We start from the raw sequence: 26,817 nt of genomic DNA, 5'->3' as shown, positions 1-26,817 counted from the left end.
CAAAACACATGCAAGGGCAGATGAGATAGCTCAGTGGGTGGTTAAAAGCACTGGCTGCTCTTCCAGAGAACCCAGATTCAATTCCCAGCACCCACATAGTGGCTCACAACTGTTGGGAATGCATGTGGTGCACAGACACACATACATACAAAACACCATATGCATAAACAACAAAACAAAGCAAAGCAAGACCAAAAACCCAAAGAAATAGACCCCAAGGAAGGCAGCTCCTGAGAGACACTAGGCATTGACCTTTGCAGGCATCTACATACAAATGCTCATGGGTATGCATACACACACACACACACACACACACACACAACTATGTTGGATTATATGATTGAAAACATTAACTTTTTCAGCATTCAAAAGTATATTCCCTTTTCAATATTATTTTCCTCTGATGACCCTGTATGGACCCGTGGACCTAGAAGGCGCTCTACGTTCATCATCAGACTGGCTGCCTGTAGCTATGAGATAGGACTTTGTTTCCTGTTTGCCACAAAAGGGTAGAAATTTAGCCTGAGGTTCCCGAATTTGTCTCCCAAATGGTCAGATCTGTCCGTGTCATCATTCCATTACCAAATTGGTTTTGAGGATTTCCAATTGTGCTGATGATTTTAAGGCAATTACAGATCGTCCCTGAAGCTGGGCGGGGCTAGCTCCACCCAGAGGAGGCTTCTGACCAGTAGACAAACCCCTAGGACTCACAGCTGCCATGCATTCAGACAAAGGCTGACTCTAGAGGCTGTGTGGAAAGGCCCTTGCTTTTGGAAATGAAAGCCTTTTAAGATAGAGGGGAAAAAGGGCTGGAAAGATGGCTCAGTAGTTAAGAGCATTTGTGGAGCTGGGAAGTGGTGGCGCACGCCTTTAATCCCAGCACTTGGGAGGCAGAGGCAGGCAGATCTCTGTGAGTTCAAGGCCAGCCTGGTCTACAAGAGCTAGTTCCAGGACAGGCTCCAAAGCTACAGAGAAACCCTGTATTGAAAAAACAAAACAAAACAAAAAAACTACTTTTACAGAGAAGCTGGATTTGGTCTCCAGTGGGGGCAAGTACCTTCACCTGATGAGTCATCCTGTACCCCAACATGGATGTCTTTGAAGTGAGTTACTATGAAGGTGTTTTATAGTTTTTAACTTCACTTTTTAAAAATATTTCCTTAGAATCAGATGACACTTCCTTATGTTTTATGTCAGAATATCTAAAACTTATTGCTATCCATATGTATTCCTTCGCTGAATGGTAATATTAGCATTCTGAGTTCATATTTATAATCCTGAGAATTAGCACAGAACCATAGGTAATAAAGGTGTAGAGCATCTAGGATCTGAATTAATGACACTTTCCAACACACAGTTTTGATTTAAGAAACATCTACAATCTGTTCAGGCCAAGTGGCAACTTGGAGTAGGGTGCATTATCCCAAGGAGAGTACATCAACTCCCAAAGCCACATCAGGCAAGGGGCTCACTGCTCACATGGGGCAGCAGGAGGAATCCAGCCCCCGCTTGAGTCAGCTTGCCTCCATCAGGACTCCTCTAGGGAGTTATGGGCCTACCATTTTAATGCCCCAACTTTTGACATCATAATAAAACAATATTTAGCAACTAGAGAAAAAAATCTAGTAGGAATTCTTGCACATGTGCTCCAAGACACAGGGATCAAAAATTTCTGTTAAAATTACTAGTAGTGAACTGATAGAAACCTAAGGAAGGAATCTAATTTGTCTAAGGTGTAACTATAGTACAAAATACCCTATAGCTAATAAAGATGTACAGAAAGAGACTAAGGAGATGACTTGGAGGGTAAAGCATTTTATGGACGACTTTGAGGACCAGAATTCAGATATCAGCACTCATATAAAACCTGGGTGGGTTTTGTGGGCCTCCTGTAATCCAATGTGGGAGGCAAAGACATCAACATCCTTGTCTGTACAAGGTGACCAGCCACACTCACTGAAACAAAAAGTTCCAGATTCAGCAAAAGACCCTGTCACAGTATGCATCATCAAGAGCAACTGAGACACCCAAAGTCAATCTCTGGCCTCTACATGAGCACATATAGGTGTGTAGTTGTACGGACATCTTCATGTGCACCACACACACACGCCATGCATACACACATGCATGTACAGGATACATATACAAAAAATGCATGTAAGATTTTTGGGACATGTAAGATTTTTTTTAAAAGCATACTTCAATGTCAGGGACCAACCTCAATAAAAATACCTCTTGCTAGGGTAGAGGCATGGGGATTTAGAAATATAGTCAAGAATATGAAGACTTAAATGAAAATAATGAAACAGAGAAACATATAAGATAGTATTGGGAGGGAATTCCAGTGAATACTGAAATTCACTTGCATTTAATTTCCAACAGCTTAAAATACCCCTGACCCCAAAAGGTAGAAGTAAGACAAAAACTACATTAGCAGGATACAAGGAAATGAACAGGCCAGTTGAAGGTTGCAGGCTACATTCTTAGTTAGACATTCTGTTGCTAGAACAAAACAAGTCATGCCCACACCCTAGACCAAAACATTCTGTAGGCAAACCACTCCCTGGGTGGAGTTAATTCTTATCTCCTTAAAGGAACTGGAACTTAGTTGGACCCTTAGATTCTTGTTTGAGGTAGGAACAATATTTTTCTTTTTTCCAGGAGCACAAGGTCTGGCAGTTAGCCACACCTGTTGACAATAACCTTGAGAGAGCAGAACTCTCTGACCTACAACTAGGTGGGACCTTTGTTTAAGGTAGAAACACAATAACCTTGAAGTAATAGGGGTAAGTTACAACTCTCTGACCTTTGGTCAATGTGGAAACAGGCTCATATTTTCAGGCCTCCACACTTCAACACAATGTATATAGTATGACCTCATTTCTAAAACAAAGATATAGATATAGGTGTGTACACATATGTAGGCGTTTAAAATAAAGGACTGGAATATGCATCAACTATTTCCAATAGCTGCCTCTGAGGAGGAGAAAATACAGAACTAAAAGCATGGGAAAGAGGAATTTTCATGTTTGGGTGCAAATATTTCTGAATTGTTTGAATATTCTCTAGTGGAAGTTTATGTAAGTTTACATGTGAACATTTTGGAGGGGGCATTTTGTAAGAGCTTGAAAGCCACTGAGGTAGACATGGAACCAACAAGGCCATGAACATCTGTCTTTTTGCTATACAGGCAAGTTTCTTAGTCTGTTTCTTGCTGCTGTGACAAGGTTGGTGCTACTGAAGGTGAGGCTCTTTATGATGAACAGTTCTACTGGGAAGGCTAGGACCATGGACCTGGAGGCCTTGCTCTTTCACATTCCAAAGTGGTACTTCAAACACTGTGTCATCACAAGAGGAGGAATTCTTTACCCTCATTTAGTAGCAGGTGGGAGGGCAATAAAATCAAGAGGACAAAGGAGAAAAGGGATCCTGACTGCCTGATGAGGGAGTCCCTTCTGTATGCTGTGGTTACCATTAATGAATAAAGAAAACTGGCTTGTTCTGATAGGGTAGAACAGGTGGGGAAAACTAAACTGAATGCTGGGAAGAATGAGGCAGAGTCAGAGAGAAGCCATGTAGCCCCACTGGAGCCAGATGGAACTTTAGCCAGTAAGCCACAGCCACATAGTGATACATAGACGAATAGAAATGGGCTAAATTAATATGTAAGAGTTAGCCGATAAGAAGTTAGAGCTAATGGGCCAAGCAGTGTTTTAAATAACATAGTTTCTGTGTGATCATTTAGAAGCTAAGCTGCCAGGAACCAATAAGTGGCCCTCCTTGCAAAAAATTGGAGCCCACATGGCCAACTAAAATCCACTTAAAACCTGAGAGAGGGTGGCTGGGCTATCCCCCAAACCACCCCACCCCCAAAACCACCTGTTTGCCTATGAGCTCAGTGGAACCCTGAAACACAGCTTGCTCCAATACTGAGGGGACCTGAGAGGTCAGTCAAAAGCCACAGGGCTGAACAGCTGGACGCCCCACTCTCTGGGAACTCCCCAGTGGGACAAAACCCAGGGGCCCCTCCCCAATTCCCTTGGCTTTTCTAGCCAGCCAGCAGGGAGTTTTCCTGTGGCTAGGCTGTCCCCCAACCCACCCTGCCCCAAACACACTATTCACCTGCAAGCTCTGTGGAACCCCGAAACACAGCTTGCTCCAATACTGAGGGGACCTAAGAAACAGCCACAGCCAGGATTGGACAAAAATGCCAAAACAATGGCGACCTCATTTGAAGGAAGAGATGGGTAGGCACCAATGTAAGTATTCCTCCAACATCCTAAAAAGCAACACCAGAACCCAGGGGGCACACAAAAGGAAGACTTGATCATCCTAACACAGAAGAAGTAGAAGAGAATGACTTCAAACAAAACATTAAAAAAAGATGGAGACCTTTAAAGAGGAAGTGAAAAACTCCCTTTCAGAAATGGAAGAGAAGACAAACAAAAAAATGGAAGAAATTAATAAATCCCTCAAAGAACCCCAAGAAAACCAAGGGGGGAAAAACAATCAAACAGGTGAAGGAAACAGTTCAAGACTTGAAGACTATAATAGAGGTAATAAAGAAAACACAAACCAAGGGAATTCTGGGTATGGAATCTGAGTAGATGAACAGGAGCTACAGAGACAAGTATACCCAACAGAATACAAGAGATAGAAGAAAGAATCTCTGGCACTGAAGATACTTTAGAAGAAATAGACTCACTGGTCAAAGAAAACATTAAACCCAACAAATTCTTAAGACAAAACATTCAGGAAATCTGGGATGCTTTGAAAAGACCAAACCTAGAGAATAATAGGGGTAGAAGAAGGAGAAGAACTTCAGTTCAAATGCACAAAAAAATATATTCAACAAAATCATAGGAGAAAACTTTTCCAACTTAAAGAAGGATATCCACATGAAGGTACAAGAAGCTTACAGAACACCAAAAAAACTAGACCAAAAAAATCCCCTTGCCATATAATAATCAAAACACAAAATACAAAGAATAAAGAAAGACTATTAAGAGCTACAAAGGAAAAAGGTCAAGTAGCATATAGAGGTATACCTATCAGAATTACACCTGACTTCTAAATGGAAACCTTGAAAGCTAGAAGGTCCTGAATAGATGTGCTGAAGACACTAAGAGACCATGGATGAGAGCCCAGACTACTATACCCAGCAAAGCTTTCATTCACCATCGATGGAGAAAACAAGATATTCCGTGACAAAAAGAGATTTAAACAATATGTATCCACAAACCCAGTCTTACAGAAAGTACTAGAAGGAAAACCTAACCTGAGAAAGCTAACTACACCCACAATAACACAGATATGTGATAACCCTCCCACACCAGCATAACCCAAAGAAGGGAAATACACAAACAATACTACAGAAAAATAATCAGAGTTAACAACCAATGATCATTAATATCACTTAATATCAATTACTCAATTCACCTATAAAAAAACACGGGCTAAGAAAATGGATATGAAAACAGGATCCAGCCTTCTGCCGTTTACAAGAAACACATCTCAAAGACAGGCACTACCTCAGAGGAAAGGGTTGGGAAAAGGCATCCCAATCAAATGGACCTAAGAAACAAGTGGGTGTGGTTATCCTAATATCTAAAAATAACTGATTTCAAACTAAAATCACTCAGAAAAGATGGAGAAGGACACTATACTTATAACAGGAGCAATTCATCAAATGAAGTCTCAATTTTGAATATCTATGCCCCTAATACAAGAGCACCCACATATGTAAAAGAAACATTACCAAAACTTAAATCACACATCATACCCCAAACACTAATAGTAGGCAATTTCAACACTCCTCTCTTACCAATGGACAGGTCAACCAGACAGAAACTTAACAGAGAAATAAGAATCAAAGAGACTTAGCAGACAATTATAGAACATTTCACCCAAACAAAAAAGAATATACCTTCTTGTCAGCACGTCATGGAACCGTCTCTAAAATTGATCACATACTCCATAACAAAGCAAACATCCACAGATACAAAAAAAGTAAACCCCTGTGTCTTATCAGATTACTGTGGAGTAAAGTTAGAATTTAATAACAATACTACTCCCAGAAAACCTACAAACTCATGGAAACTGAACAGTCAACTATTGAAGTACTCCTGGGTCAAGAAAGAAATAAAGAAAAAAATTAAAGTCTTTCTTAAATTCAATGAAAATGAAGGCACAAACCATGGGATACTATGAAAGCAGTGCTAAGAGGAAAATGCCCACATAAAGAAAACAGAGAAAGCTCTAAAAACAGACTCACCCAGGAGGAGTACAAGACAGGAAATAATCAAATTGAGGGCTGAAATCAACAAAATAGAAACCCAGAAAACAATACAAAGAATCAAAGAAACAAAGAGCTGGTTCTTTGAGAAAATCAACAAGATTGACAAACCCTTATCCAAACTAATCAAAAGGTAGAGAGAGAACATCCAAATTAACAAAATCAGAAATGAAAAGGGGGACATAACAACAGATATTGAGAAAATTCAGAGAATTATTAGGTCTTACTAAAAATAACCTATACTCTACAAAATTTGAAAATGTAAAAGAAATGGACAATTTTTTAGATAGATACCACATTCCAAAATTAAATCAAGACCAGGCAAGCAATTTAAATAGACCTATAAGCCACGAGGAAATAGAAGCTGTCATCAAAAACCTCCCAATCAAAAAAAGCCCAGGGCTGAATAATTTTAGTGCAGAATTCTACCAGAACTTTCAAGAAGAGCTAATACCTATACTCCTCAAAGTGTTCCACATAATAAAAGCAGAAGGGCCATTGCCAAACTCTTTCTATCAGTCTATAGTTACCCTAGTATCAAAACTACACAAAGACTCAACCAAGAAAGAGAATTATAGACCACTCTCACTCATGAATATGGAAGCAAAAGTTCTCAATAAAATACTGGCAAACTGAATCCAAGAACACATAAAAAAAATTATCCATCATGATCAAGTAGGCTTCATCCCAGAGATACAGGGTTGGTTCAACATACAAAATCTATCAATGTAATCCATCATATAAATAAACTGAAAGAAAAAACATATGATCATTTCATTAGATGCTGAAAAAGCATTTGACAAAATCCAACACCCCTTCGTGATAAAGGTCTTGGAGAGATTAGGGATAGAAGGATCATATCTAAATATAATAGAAGCAATATACAGCAAGCCAATAGCTAACATCAAACTAAATTGAGAGAAACTCAAAGCAATTCCACTAAAATCAGGAACAAGATAGGGCTGTCTACTTTCTCCATATATCTTCAACATAGTTCTTGAAGTTTTAGCAATAGCAATAAGACAACATAAGGAGATCAAGGGGATTCAAATTGGAAAGAAGTTAAACTTTTGTTATTTGCAGATTATATGATAGTATATGTAAGTGACCCCAAAAACTCTAATCAGAGAACTCCTACAACTGATAAATACCTTCAGTGATGTGGCAGGATACAAGATAAACCCAAAAAAAATCAGTAGCCTTCCTATATACAAAAGATAAAGAAACTGAGAAACATAAACCTTTCATAATAGCCACAAATAATGTAAAATATCTTGGGGAAACACTAACCAAGGAAGTGAAAGACCTATTTGTCAAGAACTTTAAGTCTCTGAAGAAAGAAATTGAAGAAGATACCAGAAAATGGAAAGATCTCCCATACTCTTGGTTAGGAAAGATCATCATCATAAAAATGGCAATCCTACCAAAAGCAATCTATAGACTCAATGCAGTCCACATCAAAATCCCAATCCAATTCTTCACAGACCTTGAAAGAACAATAATCAACTTCATATGGAAAAAAAAACCCAGAATAGCCAAAACAATCTTATACAATAAAGAAACTTCCGGAGCTATTACCATTCCTGACATCAAGCTCTATTACAGAGCTACAGTAATGAAAACAGCTTGGTATTGCCATAAAAACAGAGATATTGACCAATTAAATAAAATTAAAGACCCGGATATTAATCTACACACCTATGAATACCTGATTTTTGACAAAGAAGCTAAAATTATACAATGGAAAAAAAGAAAGCATCTTTAACAAATGGTACTGGCATAACCTGATGTCATCCTATAGAAGAATGAAAATAGATCCATATCTACTACCATGCACAAAACTTAAGTCCAAATGGATTAAAGACCTAAATATAAATCTGACCACACTGAACCTGATAGAAGAGAAAATGGGAAGTTACCTTCAATGCTTGGGCATAGGAGACCACTTCCTACATAGAACCCCAGTAGCACAGATAATAATAGCAACAATAAATAAATGGGACCTCCTGAAACTGAGAAGCTTCTGTAAAGCAAAAGATACAGTCAATAAGACAAAAAGGCAGCCTACTGAATAAGAAAAGATCTTCACCAACCCCATATCAGACAAAGGACTAATCTCCAAGAAATTAGACATTAAAATTCTAAATAACTCAATTTAAAAAATGGTATATTGAACTAAACAGCGAATTCTCAACAGAAGAATTTCAATGGCCAAAAGATACTTAAAGACATGTTCAACTTCCTTAGCTATCAGGGAAATGCAAATCAAAACAACTTTGAGATACCATCTTACACCTGTCATCTTACACCGATGATAGCTTATGCTGTAGAGGATGTGGAGTAAAGGGAACACTCATTCATTCCTGGTGGGAATGCAAACTTGTGCAACTACTTTGGAAATAAGGTTTCTCAGAAAATTGGGAATCAACCTACCTTGGGATCCAGCAAAACCACTATTGGGAATATACCAAAAGATGCTCAATGATACTACAAAAGCATTTGTTCAACTATGTTCATAGCATCATTATTTGTAATAGCCAGAACCTGGGAACAATCTAGATGTTCTTCAACTGAAGAATGGATAAAGAAAGTGTGGCAATCTACACATTAGAGAACTCCTCAGCAGTAAAAAACAATGACATCTTAAATGTTGCATGTAAATGGATGGAATTAGAAAACACTATCCTGAGTGAGGTAACCCAGACCCCCCAAAATGAATATGGTATGTACTCACTTATAAGTAGATACTAGCTATAAACAAAGGATATTGAGCCTAGAGAAGCTAAGTAATAAGGTGAACACCCCCAAAAATATATAGATCCACCTGGGAATTAGAAACAGGCAAGATTGCCTGATAAAAGTGGGAGCATGGGGGTAGGGGATATAAGGAAGGGGAGAAGGGGAGAATTGAGAAGACATTGAGGGAATGGGAAAGTCAAGATGGAGGAAGGACAGATATGAGAGCAAGGAAAGAGATATCTTGATTGAGGGAGCCATTATGGGGTTAGCAAAAAACCTGGCTCTAGAGAAATTCCCACAAAACCCAACTGAGACTCTAAGCAATAGAGGAGAGGTACCCGAACTGGCCTTGCCCTGTAATCAGACTTATGATTGTCTTAAATATCACCCTAGAACCTTCATCCAACAACAGATGGAAACAGAGGCAGAGAACCACATCAGAGCACTGGACTGAGTTCCCAAGGTCCAACTGAAGAGTGGAAGGAGTGAGAATATGAGCAAGGAGGTCAAGACCATGAGGGGTTCACACACTGAGACAGTTTACCTGAGCTAATGAGAGTTCACCAACTCCAACTGGACTGGGAGTGAACAAGCATGGGACCAAACTAGTCCCTCTGAATGTGGTTGACAGTTGGGGCAGACTGAGGGATCACTGCCAGTGGCACTGGGATTTGTCTCTACTGCATATACTGGCTTTTTGTGATCTTATTCTCTTTGAATGTTTATCTGGCTCGACTTAGATGCAGTAGAGAGGGCCTTGGACTTTCCACAGGGCAGGGTGCCTTGCCCTCTCTTAGGACTGGAGGGGGAGGGTGGGACAGTATGTGGATGGAGTGGGAGGAGGGGAGGGAGTGGGAATTTGGATTGGTATTTTTTAAAGAAATAAAATAATAAAAGAAAAAGAAAAAAAAGATCACACAATAAATGGATATTGTAACTGACATTTAACCCTTGGTATCTCAGTGACAGCCTGTCCTGGAAAGAGGTTAGGTTTATAAATAAATAAATAAATAAAGCCCTGAGAGAGTTTGAGAAAGAATATTAGACACACAAAAAGCAGAGTTAATCATGGTTGGTAGCAGCATTTTCTTTGTTAGACTCTGTTTGCTGGAAGCAAGCAGAGGCATGGCTCCTTTAAGAGAAGTTTTTCTCATTCAGCTGTAGCAGAGAAAAAGCCATACCATTTTGAGATGCTAGCTTTCTGGGCCATGCTGCCAGTGTGACCTCTGGCTCTTTTGGGAGGCCTAGATTTTAAATGGGGTTTGTGAACAGACTGCTACAACTTCTTTTTTTTTTTTCTTTTTTCTTTTTTTTTTAATTATTTATTTATTATGTATATAGTGTTCTGGGCATCAGATCTCATTGTAGATGGTTGTGAGCCACCATGTGGTTGCTGGGAATTGAACTCAGGACCTCTGGAACAGCAGTCAGTTCTCTTAACCTCTGAGCCATCTCTCCAGCCCTGCTACAACTTCTTAATGGCTTGTCATAGACCCACTGAATACTTGGATCTGGGGCAATGTGCACGGCTTGCAGAGGTGGTGAATGGACTTCCACCATGTCAGACTGTGTGGAGCAAGCAGGAAGGGCCGTATATACCCTAGTAATGCTGCAGCTCATGTTTTTAAGAAGTTCTTAGCATTTTTAAGAAGTGCTCCCAGACAGTAAAGAATTACAAATACACAATAGGACAGATTCAGACATAAAAGACTTCTAAATGGGTCACAGTGCTGGATAAATATATATTTATTTAGCTTGGGAGAGAAAGAAAAAAGAAATAAAGTAAATGATTTTTTTTAAAAAAAAGTAGATAAAATCTTTAAAGAGAGAGTACAGAATATCATAGAATAAAGGAGTAAAGTAATAAAATAAATATTAAAAAATAATAGAGTAAGAAAAGCCATGTAGAGATGGAATATACACAAGGAGTCTGGATTGTGTATATCATTGTGTTCTTTGAATCTTTTGATTATGAATGAGCTAAGTAACCAACATATATATTTTAAAGTTATCTTGAATTCAGAATTTGAGTCTAAGAATATGTTTGCTTTGGAAAAGAGGTTCTTCTTTTGTTTCCACAGAGGCTGAGAACCTGTGGATTGCTTCCAGACTAATATGGTTTGATGGACAAAGACCCCCTAAAAGATTACCATGAACACCCCCAAAAATTGCTTCTCCCAACTACTGACTGAGATAAACCTAGCACACAGGATATACCATGAAATACCTGATTAATAGCACCCCAACCAGCAGGAAGTAGTCTAGAGAACTATGCCCAAATTCCCAAATATTGTTTATAAATGTTTGTTTGCATTTAAAGGGGTATATGCTATATAGATTTGCATTGATATGGATCTTGGTTTATTGATACAAATTTAAAGTCAATTTTGTTATACTGCATATATATATATTTCTGCATTTGATTAAGGTATTGTGATTGTGCAGCTCATTTAAAAGTGTAATGTATAATTAAGAAATAAAAGTTAATAGATAATTATCTATAATAGTCAAGCTTGTAGTCACGTTACTTAGATTTTCCCGGTGTACAGAGATGTATTTCAGAAGATAGACATTCTTCAAACCTTTCAAAGACTACAGAATATGACATTTCAAATGTTTTAATAACTTAGGACTTTTCGTGACAATGAGATACATCGTGTTTCAAGAGGAAGATGGGCATCAAAGAAGCTCCTTATGGAGTTGGTTAGTTATCTGGGCAAGAAACTGCTCTTGCCTAGACTGCTTGATGGAATTCTTGATGAACTGGACATGCAGGACCCACAGAGAAATGACTGCTGAACTTGCCTAAAGGTGAGAAGATCCTTTGGGGTTCCTGCTTCATGAAAGAGTCTTCTAGACATTCTGCAGGACACAGAAGAAAGTGACTGAGTTTGCCAGTATAGGCAGAATTGTCTTTGAAATTTCCTGCTTTATGGAAAAGTCTGCTGGGTACTATGGGCCTGTAGGCTGAATATGGATGCCCCAACAATACAGAAGAACTTTGGGTGACTGTCCAGACAGTAAGATGTCTCTATCAATTCTAGAGTTTGGAAGGTTGCTTATAGAGAACTTTCTGTTTACTTAGTTAACATTAAATCCTTCTGGAGTCTTTGATGGAGTTGAAAATTTTAGTTATAGTTTTCCTTAGTTATGATAAAAGATAAAGTAGATATAAATATTGTAACTATAATTCTTGCTTGATACCTGTTTTGTTATATGTAATTTTATTATATTACAGTTAAAGCCTTCCTTTTTATTTAAACAGAAAAGGAGAGGTGATGTGGGAGTCCCCTCTGTATTTTGTGATTACCATTAATGAATAAAGAAAACTGGCTTGGCCTGATAGGGTAGTACAGAAATAGTCAGGGAAAACTAAGCTGAATGCTGAGAGGAAGGAGGCAGAGTCAGAGAGAAGCCATGTAGCTCCACTGGAGCCAGGCGGAACTTTAGCTGGTAAGCCACAGCCACGTGGTGATTAATATGTAAGAGTTAGCCAGTAAGAAGTTAGAGCTAATGGGCCAAGCAGTGCTTTAATTAATACAGTTTCTGTGTGATTATTTCAGGGCTAAGTGGTCAGGAACCAACAAGCAGCCCCCTCCTTACAACAACTGCCTACTCACGATAGTCCTTCTTGACAGCCGACCAAACACTAACAGGTATCATAATGAGAAAATTTGTCCATTGTTGGGCACGAATCACACCAGCTACTTAGTCTTCTGTTCTATTTATCACAGTCCAGATTGGTGAAGCAGTGTGATTCTATACTGGTTCCAGGCCCCAGCTAGCTGGTTTCTGGTAAGAGGCCCATGCTCTATCATGTGTTCATTCTTTTAAATGTCTATGTTAAGATGCGATTCACATAGCAAATAATTTGCCTATCTATAGTATACAATTTACTAGTTTTTAGTATAGTCACAGTGTTATGAAATCATTGCTACAGCCAACTTTAGGATCTTTTCATCATTCCCCAATGCTAAGCTTTCACCTGGCAGCGCTTGCTCGTTCTTTACTGCTCCCCTTTCTCCACCGAGCACACTTTCCGTATCAGTGCTTTTGTCAGTCCCACATATGTTATATAACTGAAACATTTTTATAGACTTTATTTTTATTTTTGAGTGTGTGTGTGTGTGTGTGTGTGTGTGTGCATGCACATGAGTTCGGTGCCCACTGAGGCCAGAGAAGGACATCAAAACCCCTAGAACAAGAACAAGATGGTTGTGAGCTGTCCAACAGGGATATTGAAAAGGCAACTCCAGTCCTCTGGAAGAGCAGCGAGCCCTCCTAACCACTAAGATATATCTCTTCCTCATTAACAGACCCTTTCAACATTAGCTTTTCCAGTTGTGACTCAGCACATTGTTTTTCCACAAATCATACATTTTTTTTTTTAGTGTTGACTGTTAGCTTGTATCATGAAGAACCAAACATAACATATTTTACTTTTCCAGTTACCAGACTGTGAACATTTATATCTGTGCTTTTTCTATGTCTTAGCTATTTTGTTTATTGGGGTGGTTAGGAAGGAAATGGCTGCCACACGGAGTGCCACTATTAGGGGGTAATGTTAGAGTAGGTGTGGCCTTATTGGAGGAAGTGTGTCACTGTGGGGGGGGTGGGCTTTGGGGTCTCCTAAGCTCAAGCTACATCCAGCGTGTCACAGTTGTTTCTGCGGCCAGCAAATCAAGATGTAGAACTCTCAGTTCCTTCTCCAGCATCATGTCTTCCTGCACACCACCATGTCTTGCCATGAAGATAATGAACTAAACCTCTGAAAATATCAATCACAGTTATATGAGCTGCTGTAGCCATGGTGTCTCTTCACAGCAACAGAAACCCTAACTAAGACATGCACGCGTGTTTTAATTTTCCAAATATGTACGCATGTAAATGATGTGATGTACTATGAATAGGTGTGTTGGGTCATATGGAAATGGTACTCACAAGACTCTAAGGAGCTAACCAATCAGAATGTTTTCCAAAGCAACCATACCACATCTCAAAACTGCCAGCAACACCTGCAGGTCCTAATTTCCCTGTCTTTTCACCAGCTCTTCCTTCATCTGCTTTGATGAACATAGCGTCCTAGCGGGAGTGAAGCCATTTCCATATGCTCCAGAGGATGACCACCTGAATCAATTACGCTTCTGTCCAACAGCATTGCATTAAAAGCAACCACAAAAATCTGATGGCTTCTGCCACTGGCCTCCAGCTCTCCCTCTGCGGCACTAGGCTGGGCATCTACCCTGGTTTTATTTCATGTGTCTTCATTCCAGAGTTGAGTTTGCTCCTGCCGTGGATCTGGCATATGACACTTCTGCTTTCAAACTGTTGTCCACAACCTCCTCTCACCAAACTCGACTACAGAATAGCCCGTGGGTCAACTTGGCTTGTAGAATTGAAGAGCAAGAGAGTATAATTTTATGAAGGAAGGAAGGGGATTACTGGGGACAACAATCCAGTTTACCTCCCTGTTGAGTTCTCTGTCTCAACTCTACATCATTTCCTATTCACCAAGACAATAAATCCAGTATTGCACTTGGATTTCAGGGCATCTCAGACCCCAGAAATTCTATCCCTTCCCTAAATAATGCTTCACCTCAAGTTCTCCACTTGGGAGAACATATTGAAATTTGAAATGATTAGCTGAAAAGATTAGGAATTAGAGTGTTGGATTTCGTTGAAGCTGCTCTTTTGTATCAAATATTGCTGGTTGCTGCCCAGAATGTATCTATTTCCTTCATTCTTTAAAAACCCAGATCCTAGGGCTTGGGGAGATGGCTCAGCCAGTAAAGTTTCTGTGGAGCAAATGTGAGAAGCAGGGTTCAATCCTCAAAGCCCTCACAAAAGCTGGGTAGGTCTGGTGCCCACCTACAGAGGTAGAGATGGGGATTCCCCAGCTGGCTAGACTAGCTCAAACAGCAAGCTTCATATTCATGAGAGACCCTCAATATAAAACGTGGGAAGTTATTAGGGAAATTATCCAGCACATATCTCAGGCTTCCACAAGCTTGTGCACACAAGCCCCTGTACATGCAAGTGTGCCCCAAACATGTGAACACACGTACATGCATATAAATATGAAGATGTTTATATGCAGATATAAATATAAATATGAAGAAAAATTTAAATGACTGATTCTGAGTCAGGTGTCATGGCACATGACCAGAATTCCAACACTTACAAGGCTAAGGCAGGGGCATCATAGGGTAAGAACTAGCCTGGGCTACAGAGCAAGTTGAAGATCACTCTGATTTGCATAGTGAGAACCTGTCTCCACAAACAAACAAGTCCCAAGCGATCATATTCAGAGCAGTAAACTTTGATTTAATTTGACTTTTGCAGCCTCTTTTGTCCGGAGCTGAGACTGACCTTGTGGAAATCTGTGTAGACTTCTGAGTGAGCCTGTTTTCCTTAGTTTGCTCATGTTTTGTCTGGCACATGGTTGTTTTAGTTGAGGTGGAGTGGCCATATTTTAGAGATGTGGTTAAGAACCTGGGCACTTTTCCTCATTATTGAGTTCCCCTTTCTTGGGAGATAGGAACATCTGCTTAGATCAGATAGGGCATCAGGGATAGACCATAGAAACAAACCCACACAAGTCTGGCTTGGTGAACCCATGAGTTTAATTGAGGTCATTTATAGGAGCATGGGTGAGAGTTACCCACATGACCACAGGCATATAGATGGCTACACCATTGAAAAACAGTCTCCCCCACGTAGATATTAGTCACTGATGTATCCCTGGGAAGAAAAAGGACTTCACATGTCTCCTGGATCTTTCTGGGTCCCTGCTCCTAGCATTGGAGAATGCTAGGTGGGCTAGTCCAATCTTGAGGATCTCCCATAAGTAATCATAACCACTCTGATTTTGAGACAGCAACAGCCATGTCATGTCTGGAGAACATTTTTTCCATATTCATCCTTCTGCGCTCTGTTTCATGCTATACTGAGGCTCATGCCTGTAGTGATGAGGCGAGCAGGCCTGCTTTTCCTCCCGCCCAGCTTCCACACCGCTAACTTTACACCTGAAATAATCACACACAAATTGTATGCATTTAAACACTACCTGGTCCTTTATCTCCAGTCCCTTATTGGCTAACTCACATATTGATCTAACCCATTTCTAATATCTGTGTAGCACCACAAAGTGGTGGCTTACCGCGAAGATTCTAACCCACGTCCATCTCAGGCCAGAGCTTCATGGTGGTTCCACCTCTGCTTTCTTTCTCCCACAATTCTGTTCTGTCTTCCCCGCCTACTTATGTTCTGACCTATCAAGCCAAGCAGTTTTCTTTACTAATTAACCAATGAAAGCAACAGATAGATAGAAGACCCTTCTACATCACATGCCAGTGCCTTCAGTCACCCAGAGTACCTTGACTGTGCCTGTCTTTGACTTTGAGCAATGGGAAGCATGACCTACGACTACTGAGTAGAAAGATGAAGAGGTCAGAGTACTTCTTACCTTGTCTCTTTTCTGGAGCATCCTCACTGACACTGGTCACATGTTTTTCTAGCCTGGGCTCCTACCCTCACAGCTCTTCCTCAAGGGCTCTTACTTGTGCCCAGTCTTCACCCTCTACTTCTACAGCTCTATGGTGACAAGACTCTCCAGTGTTACTCATGCGTAGGTGCCTCGACACCTCTTTTCTGTTCCTGTGAATGTGTGAGATCTCTATGCTTAGTCTTTGCACTTCAGCGCTTCACAAGAACCATCTGCAGGGAATTGCTTCCAGCTGCCATCTGCCTTACAAAAAATAAAACCTCTCTGGTGCACGGTTTCAGGTTTTCTTTTCAGCAACATTTTTTTATAATCCTCCCTTTGCTTGAAATTCCATTGCCCCACCTCTGTGTCTAGCTGTTCTTCAAGACCCTCTTGAGGACCATTACCCAGAAGCAGTCTACCATGTCCCCACACTCAGCACACACTTGACAGTTATCCTTTTTTTTTTCTGTTTTACCTTATACTGACTTGTATCCATGTAACTCTGGCCACTTGACCAGCTTTCTGAATCAGTCAAAACACATCTAGGTCTGATGTGTTTTCATTTGCCTCTTTCTTTTTTATTCTTCTCCAGCCTTTGGATGTTCTTCAAAGCAAGGCTTACACCAAATGGATGGTCAATCATTCATTGTTATTATTATTCCCTGTTTACTACTTAATATTACTTCTTTACCATTATTTCCTGTTTCCTGAGAGCTACTTCCTTATCATTGCTTCCTGTTCACTACCTAGTGCTACTTCCTAGAACTAGAATATGTTCTGATTGTGATGGACACTTCACAACAAATGAACAAATTTTTCTTTGGCAATGATGCATTTGTTACACTTGAAATAGGCAATATTTGCCTATGATACAAACATTTGCCTCCTAGCATCTACAAAGAACTTGTTCTAGAACTTCCTGCAGATGGCAAAAATCTGCTGATGCTTGAGTTCCTTATAGTGTATAAGGTCTATAAACATCCCCTAATGTTCCAGAAGCATCTCTGTATTGCTTATAATAATAATACCTGATAAAGCACAGTTATTCTCTAAATACTTACAAAATTGCTATACTGTATTTTTTGAGAAACAGTGGCAAGAAGGAAGTTTGTACATATTCTTCACAGATATAAAATTCAGGTTAGTTATTGATTAAATATCAGTATGTAGTACTCTTAGTAGACAGGGCCAACTATCTATTTCAGAGAATTTATTAGTTTCTTTCCTGTTGCAGCTATAAAACACCATGACGAAGGTAACCTATAAAGAGTATATATGGGATCATGGTTGCAGAGAAATAAGTGTTCATCATGGGGGGAAGCAGGTAAACAAGTACAAAGCATATGACAGGAACAGAAAGCTGAGAGCTCACATCTTTAACCTCAATGAGAAGCAAAGAAGACAAAGTGGAATCATGCAGAGGTCATGACATCTCAAAGCCTACACCCAGCAAGGCTTTCCCTCCTCAACCTCCCCAAACAGTCCCACCAACTGGGAACCAAGTATTCAGATCCCCAAGCCTATGGTGGCCATTTCTCATTCAAACCTTGATGATTTTAAGAAATTTCAAGTGATAAATTTGATTTTCTTTTAATGGTGCGGGAGGTCCTTCTGTCTTCATGTTGCTCTCATTGGTTAATGAATAAAAAAACTGCTTTGAGCTGTTGATAGGGCAGAACTTAGGTAGACAGGGAAGACAGAACTGAATTTTGGGGGGAAGAAAGCAGAGTCAGAGGGAGAAGCCATGGATCCTCTGCCTGAGATGGACACCGGTTAGAATTTTACCCAGTAAGCCACTGCCATGTGGCGATACACAAATTAATGGAGATGGGTTAAATTAATATGTAAGAGTTAGCCAATAAGAAGGTAGAGCTAATGGGCCAAGCAGTGTTTTAATTAATACAGTTTCTGTGTGATTATTTCCGGGCTAAGCTAGCCGGCTGCCAGATGAACAAGCAGCCCTGTCCTTGTAACATTTTAAGACCTCTCTTCGGTGTCAAAGGAAAAACTGATGAATGCTCCCATAGCTACCTGAAACTGAAGGTACAGACCTGCAATACCAGCAACTTCGGAGTCTGAGGTAGGAGGATTGCAGGTTCAAAGCAAGTTTGGACTATAGGATGATGTCAAGGCCGAATGTACAACAAAGGAATACCCTGTCTCCAAATAAATGTAGGGGGCTGAGTACTTAGTCAAATGATTCTTTATATAAGAGTTGCCTTGGTCATGGTGTCTCTTCACAGCAATAGAACAGTGACTAAGAAAGAAATTGGTACCAAAAGTGGGGTATTGCTATAACAGGCCTAACCATGATGTTTGGAGAAATACAGAAGACTTTGAGACTTTGGACTAGATAAGTGGTTGAACACTTTAAGCAGGAATTACTGGAGCATCCTATAAGGAACATGGAAAACAGTGTTGTTAAAGATGATGTGCAATATTGGAGCCCAGGTCAAGAAGTATAGTGGTTTCAATAAGGATGGCCTCCATATTCTCATGTATCTGAATGCTTGGCCATAGGGAGTAGCACTATTAGCAGGTATGGCCTGTTGGAATGGGTATGGCCTAATTAGAGGAAGTGTGTCACTGTAGAGGTAGACTTTGAGATCTCACATATGCTCAAGCCATGCCCAATGGGACAGTCTTCTTCTGCTTCCTGCAGATCAAGATGTAGAACTCTTCGTTCCTTCTCCAGCACCATGTCTACCTGCATTCCACCACATTTCCCACCATGATGCTAAAGAACCAAACCTCTGAAACTGTAAGCCACCTTCAATTAAATATTTTCCTTTATAAGAGTTTTCCTGGTCATGGTGTCTTTTCATAGCAATAGAAACCCTATCTAAGACAAAAGGTGTCAGAGGAGAACAATATTCCTAGGTAACCTAGAAACCATGTATTGTGATATTTTGACAAAGAATGTGGTTACTTTTGGTCCTTGCCCTAAAAATCTGCCTGAGATTAAATTAAAGAGCTTTAGACTAATGATATTGGTAGAGGAGATTTCAAGATAGCCTAATATTGACTGTGTCATATGACTGGTTATCACATGATAACCAACCTACAGATCTACAATGAAAGGGAGCAAACAGGCTAGAAAAAAATGCAAACCATAAAGTTTAAGGAGAAAAGGGGCACCAGGAAGTGTTTTGTTGGAGCTAAGTCCCGTGCTAAAGGAGATAAAAAGTTTAAAGAAAAGCCTGAAGCTAAAGGACATAAAGGAAGTGGTGACCCCAGGGCAGGACGCCATCCAGCTAGGCTTCCAGCTTGTGAAAAGGAGTTAAAGGAAGTCAGAAAAGCAGTGAAGGAAACCACCAACACAAGGAAGCTGAGGCAAATGGAATTGCAAGGGGGGCCAAGTTCCAGCCCCAGCAAGCAGAAGAACCTCGTAGTTTTAGCCCCATGGTTCTGGCTTTAGAGTCAAGGAAACAAACAGGGGGCTGTGGAATCTTCCTCCTCAGAGAAGGAAAACCACTGAAAATAGCAATGTGTCAGGGGTGTCCGTTCATGACGGCCCGGATAGGACATTGTGTGATGCTATGAGGGTGAGGCCTGAATTGTGTTGGAGACCCCAAGATGTTGGATGTGCCAGCATCATGGGGTACCTGTCAGGGAGAGCTGATATCAGGCCATGAAAACAGCCCAAGTGGGAGAAGGTGTATTACCAGCCACAAAAGGCAAGGAGTTGGAGGTCTGAGGAGCACTTTGACATCAAACGTGGAAACATAGAATTTAGAGTTTTCCCTGCTGGCTTTTGGTCTTTGCTTTGTTATATTATTCCCTCATCATGCTCCCTTTTCTCCCATTTGGAATGGTAATGCATATTCCATGCCATTGGATGTTGGAAGTAAGTGACCTGCTTTTTTGATTTTGATTTTACAGGGGCTTGCAATAAAGGGATTACCCTGAGTCTCTGAACTTCTGACTTTTAAACAGTGTTGAGATTGTGAAAGACTATGGGGACTTTTGAAGTTGGATTAAATGCATTTTGCATTATGATATGGCTACAAGCCTACGGAGGCCAGGGAGTGGAATGCGGTGGTTTGAATAAGAATGGTCCCCATAGGCTCATATATTCGAATACTTAGTCACCAGGGAGTGGAATTTTTTGATAGGATTAGAAGGTTTAGGAGGTGTGGCTTTTTTGGAGGGAGTCACTGGAGTTTCAAAAGCTCATGCCAGACCCAGCATCTCTCCCTCTCTCTTCTCTCTCTCTCTCTCTCTTTTCTCTCTCTCTTCTCTCTCTCTCTTTTCTCTCTCTCTCTCTGTCTCTCTCTTTGCTCTTTCTCTCTCTCTCTCCTCTCTCTCTCTCTCTCTCTCTCTCTCTCTCTCTCTCTCTCTCTCCCCTCTCTCTCTCTCTCCTCTCTCCTCTCTCTCCCTCTCTCTTTTCTCTCTCTCTCTCTCTCTCTCTCTCTCTCTCTCTCTCTCTCTCTGCCTCTGGGTCAGGACATAGCTCTCAGCCACTGCTACAGTGCCTGTCTGCAGTGCTGCTGTGCTTACTATAACAATAAACTAAGACTCTGAAACTGTATGCAAGCCCCCATTAGAAGCTTCCTTTTATAAGAATTACCTTGGTCATGGTCTCTTCACAGCTATAGAAAGGTGAGTGAAATAAGCAGCAATATTTATAATTGCCCAAACTTTAAGCAAAAAATATATCTCTAGTCTCCAAAAGAATCAAATATGTATACCTCTAGGCCAGTGGTTCTCAACCTATGGGTTGCGACCACTTTGGGGTTGTATATCAGATATCCTGCATATCAATATTTACATTGCAGCTCATAACAGCAGCAATATCACAGTTATGAAGTAGAAACAAAATAATTTTATGTTTAGTCAGGGATTACCACACCATAAAAAACTGTATTAAAGAATCAAAGCATTAGGAATATTGAAAACCACTGCTGTAGACAATGGAATAGAATTCAGCGGTGTCAAGCCATGGAAGGACACGGGAAAGTCTTAAATGCCTCTAAGTAGTAGAGGAAAATCTGAAAATCTAGAACAAAGCTGAGGAGACAGTACCAGGACTTCTAGTTGCCATGGGTTCCTGGAGAGACAGGGCAGAGCAAAGAGAAATTTCGGACAGGGAAGATCATTCTGCAGGGAACTAGAGGGGCGTAAACATCCTTCTATAACAAAGCAAGAGAATGTACATTACTGTCAGTGGGACCTCGTGTAAACCCAATTTCAATCCATTCTAACCATTCTAACAGATTCATGGATCCTGATAAATTTAACTGGTACCAGTGTTCCTAGTTGAGAAGTTTGTGTGTACATGGAAAGACATGGAGGCTATTCTGCTCAATTCTGCTGTACAGTTTGTGAGCTAAAGGGAAGAAAGAAACAGTTATAACTTATGCCAAGCATGCAGTGACTCGATCTATCTGTTAGCAATCACGTGTGGCTGTACCTGACGGAGAATTTCGAAGTTGCTCAGACAGGATCAAAGTGGCTGCCCATAAAGCCAATGTAAAGGCCCGAGGCCAGGGCTGGGATACTAACCCCGTAAGGAAATGGGATAACATAGCGTTTCCATATTTCTTCTCCACTAGTCTTAGCTGTTTGTAGCCACTTCATAATCTTAGAGATGGTTTCTGGAGCTTTAGTTATCTTATTTACATTCCTGACTGGAAATGAAAGAAAATAAGGAAGAGATGGAAGGACATTGTGAGAACCCTCCCTGCAGAACCGTCGGTGTCAAGGGCTCTTGTAGAAGTGCGTCTCAAAGACCTCCAAGGAACAGCAGACACAGAGTTCTACAGCTGGGCACATGTACATCTCAATAGCATGGGTGCTCTTTGGTAGGCTCTATCTATCTGTAAAGAAACACATATCAGGACCTTCCAAACATCTGTTTCTTAGTCTTCTGTGTAATCACGGAGATTGTTTCTAGGTCTTTTTCTGCCCAGTGCTGATATGCTGACTTCTCCACCCTTCAAAACCAATAATACACTCGACATTCTTTTTCTTAGATTGTATTACGGTTGGTTGAAAGAGTCCTGACTTTTAATTTGAGTATCGGTAGAGTTAGTGATCCTTTCTGCCTCTAGGACATCTGAAAATTTGAAAATTATACCAGGATGCTGATGGAAGAGACCACCTTTGAAGTCGGTGTCAGCCCAAAGGAATGTGCAACAACTCGGACATATTTCTTTAGCTCTCCACAAGGATGTCATAAACACTCCCATTAAAGGCCTGCTTAATTCCAGGTGCTGTGTTCTTCAGGCTCTGTTCTACATGTAAATTAGAATATATATGCTGGAGCTATTAGGAGTGATGTTGTACATGAATATTTATTAATCTGAAAAACATGTACACCATATTAGATGAAACAGGTTGTGTTTTCAGATGTGCAGTATGAATCTGTATTTGTTCCCCTAATTCTAGAAAAGCTAACGTGTTTTAGGGTTATCTCAGAGTGACAGGACAATGGGGATTTTCCCCCTTTGCTTTTCTATCACATCCATTTCCATCAGTACATCTTCTGGTACATCTGTGATTTTTAAGAAAAAGAAAAGAACAGGAAGAAAACTTCATCCGAGCCGAGTGCAATAGCAGAGTATGGAAGAAAGGACAAGAGCTGGAGGCTGGGCCCTGCTCTGCAGTGAGACCCCGCATCAAAACAGGCAACAGCAAACTGTTAAAAAAGATATTCTTGTAGAAATGATGTGAGTGGATTTACACAGAATGAGAGAGAAGGCTAGATCAGGGCAGGGTAATGCAGCAATCTACAGAGTGAAGGCTAGATCAGGGCAGGGTAATGCAGCAATCTACAGAGTGAAGGCTAGATCAGGGCACTGGGAATGCAGCAATCCACATGTGAAAGGAGAGGCCGACTGCAGAGCAGACAAAGCAAGAACCATCTTGAAGACAGAACTAGAGGGCTGAGGTTGGGGGTGGAAGAGGAACTTATACTGATCTCTGCCTATGTGAAAATTGTGGATAAAAGTGACTGGAAGCTTTTACTTTATTTCTCCTTTTGGAGCACTAATTAGAATGATGTGTCTGTCAAATCTACAGTCAACAACAGTTTTTGTTGTTGTTGTTGTTGTGTTTTCTGGGGGCAGGGTTTCTCTTTATAGCCCTTGCTATCCTGGAACTTGCTCTGTAGACCAGGCTGGCCTTGAACCCATAGAGATCCACCTACCTCTGCCTCCTGAGTGTTGGGATTAAAGATGTGAGCCATCACTGCTGGGCTCAAATTTGGTTCATAAGAGGCAGTGATGGGTCAGATCTGATGCCTTATGATCCATTCAAAAGCATAGTTTTAACCAAATATATATATATATATATATATATATATATATATATATGTGTGTGTGTGTGTGTGTGTGTGTGTATGTGTGTGTGTATACACATATATACACACATATATGCATGTGTTTATAGTAAGTGTATATATGTATAATATACATATATGCACATGTGTGTGTATGTATAGTAAGTGAGGCAAGCACATCCCTCTCCTCTCATGTCCCATCAGCCTGGGTTGCTTTAAATGCAGGGATCTGGAAGACTTGGGATGGTGTGGATGACTTGATAAACAACCACGAGCAGACACAGCTGACCTTCTGCCTCCTCCCCCCACGATCTCTCGCTCCTGATATTTTGCCCCAGGGATTCCAAGGTGTGCTGAGAGAGGAGAACAAAGGAGAGAGGCTGGGGTCAAGGGAGAGTGTACTGTTCTAGCCTGCTGCAGCCGGCTCCCAGAGTTGCGAAGCCTTAGTTTTACAGCATTGTATTTAGTCCGTAGATTTCCTACCTAGTTCTAAGCGACTGGAATAAGCAAGTCACTTATTCTAGGAAATGGGTGAGACTCCATACCTGGTGGAGGGTGGTGAAAATGCCACCAATGTGGCTTTTGTTTGTTTTGTTTCTGAGACAGGGTCTCACTGTGTCCCTCTGCTGCTCCTGGAACTCACCATGTAGACCAGGCTGGCCTCAGTTTATAGAGATCCTCCTGACTTGGCCTTTGGAGTGCTGGAATTAAAGGCGTGCGCCACCACACCCGACACCAATATGTTTTCAAAGTTCCATAGAGGAGGTTGAGATTAAATTTCTGGGTGCCTGAGTTTGGGTCATAGATAAAAGACTCTGAGAGTGAGATTCATATTTATATCTTATTTAAGAATAAAGAGACATGGAGCTGAGGCCAGAAGTGGCAGAAAACAAAACAGTGCGTTTTCAGAGAGAGAGAGGGAGAGAGAGAGAGTGGGGAGAGGAGAGAGAGAGAAAGCAGAAGAGAGCACAGGCTGGAGGAGTCAGAATATCAGCTTCCCTCAGTGGAGAGGGAGGGGCTGGAAGAGGGCGGGGGTTGGCTCTTAAAAGGACAGGGCACCCAGGTGACAGACCAAGCCAGCAGATCATAACATTCCCATCTCTCTTATATATATATATATATACATATATATATATATATACACATATATATATAAGGCAGGAAGTTAGACACAACAGGTTAAAGGAATTGGGACAGTGGATTCTCAAGACTGCTTCCTGCTTGGGAGGGAAAACCTGGGAAAGCTGGGTGCTGGTTACATCCTGGTCACTATACTCCTGTCCAGGGTTTCTGGTATAGAAATGTCTCTTTGACCTGGCAAGGTTTTGGCAGAACAGAGGACAAAGTTAAGTTTAAAAAGAGAAAAAAAAAAATTTCAGGACCAGAGAATTGAGAAGGGTATATCTGACCTGTTTAAGGTGGATCCTTCAATATGGTTCCCTGAAACTCACAAGAATTCTTTCGGTTTGTGAAAACAGAAGTTTTAGACATATACATTGTATAAACAGTAGCATATTTACGTCAGAATGACTGTGACAGATGTTTTTGCACAATAAAAATATTTTTCAGACTATGAAAGGCAGCATGAGAGAGAAATTTGAGAGCGTGCACTTGTCCTCACACCTTTATAACTTGCAGGTACACACCTTAGTAACTTGTATTTGTATTTTACTGAAATTTGTTTAGTGAGGTTGTCCTTTTAAACTGAAAAAACCTCTCAGCTGTCAAACTGCATCAGAGATCTTTGAGAAGAATGAAATTTTACTTCTGTTATTGATTTAAAAATGAGAGAGAACTTACTTGGTTGGCACCTAGAGCTACTCCTCAGGGTCCTCCATGGTCGCTGAGGGTTGTACTTGCCTTTTGTTGTTTAGCGTAGGCCTGCCAGGTTTTAGAAGATCTTGTGGGTTAGAAATCTGTAGGAAGACAAGCCTGCCTTGACCTGAGCAGCTAGGCTGTCGACCCTGGTGGTTCTGTCCATGTATGGAGATCTTCAATTTAGATGAAAGGCAGTTTTATCCAGTGGTCAGCGCTTGGCAGTTGATGAAACGAATTGTGGATGGATCTTGTTGTGTGTCCGTTTGTCTTCTGTCTTCTTTGGAGGAAGTAGAGCGTTGCTGCTAGGAGTCAACCTGTCTCTGTTATAAAAAGTCTTTTAATAATTAAACATTTAAATGCCGTATTCCCCAGACCTCTGAGCAGTTGAGGGCTGTTTATCGGCTATAACTGCAGTACAGAATCCTCATGGAGAAGTGAGTCCAAGCTCGACTGTAATGGCTCTCAACTTAACAGGTGATATTTGTACTTGTTAAACACAAAGTTTAACAGTAAATATACATGCGTTTACACCCAATTGAATTTAAGTTTTGTACACATGGAGTTAAATAAAAAGTGAGCGAAAGGAAGCTGGCTAGGGACAGGACCTCATGTGGAGTGCCTACTGCTGGCAGTCTGGCTAGGGGTGGAAATTCTTGATCCTCCCTTTGTTAAGCTCAAAGAAAATGGCAGCAGCCATGGTTGTCCACATGGTGTGACTATTTAAATTTAGACACCTGCTGGTAAAAGCTAGAAATGTGGTTTGTTTCTCATAGCTGAAAATGTAAGAAAGGTGAAAACCATCTAAACCCCAGGGCAACTAGCTGGACATCTCCAGGCTAGGACAGGGCTTGATAATAAAGCCAAGCTGATTCCCAGCCCGGCGCCTCAGGAACCAGGAGCTAAGACTGCTCTGAGCAGTCCTTACAATGGTGAGGACCACTTATGAGAGGTCCGAAAAGAAAAACAAAACACAACACAACACACACACACACACACACACACACACACACACTATCCAAACAGTGTGAGAACCACTACAAGTGGTCCACTCATGTTTTTAGCAATGGGAAGCAATGAGGCAGAAAAATATCTGAGGGGCCCTGGACCCCAAAAATGAATGGACCACTCAGTGATTGCAGAGCTAAGGGAGAACTCAAGAAAGGGCAGTCGCGAGAGGGGCACTAGGACAAGAAGTGA

General features: G+C 40.8%; 1 long non-coding RNA gene across 3 annotated transcripts in view; it reads right to left on the bottom strand.

Moving 5' to 3' along the window:
- The window catches only part of LOC146889837 (uncharacterized), a 67,615-nt gene extending 41,556 nt beyond the window's left edge, over nucleotides 1-26,059 (bottom strand). For all 3 annotated transcript variants that reach the window (XR_014999744.2, XR_014999741.2, XR_014999743.2), the window contains exon 1: nucleotides 25,603-26,059. This is a non-coding gene — a long non-coding RNA (uncharacterized LOC146889837). The remainder of the gene's footprint in view (nucleotides 1-25,602) is intronic.
- Nucleotides 26,060-26,817: the final 758 nt, after the last annotated feature.

The sequence above is a fragment of the Myodes glareolus genome, chromosome 26 (genome assembly GCF_982192425.1).
Source record: "Myodes glareolus chromosome 26, mMyoGla1.1, whole genome shotgun sequence".
Taxonomy (NCBI): domain Eukaryota; kingdom Metazoa; phylum Chordata; class Mammalia; order Rodentia; family Cricetidae; genus Myodes; species Myodes glareolus.
The sequence above is the reverse complement of the archived record's forward strand: the minus strand, read 5'-3'. Positions and strand labels throughout refer to the sequence as shown.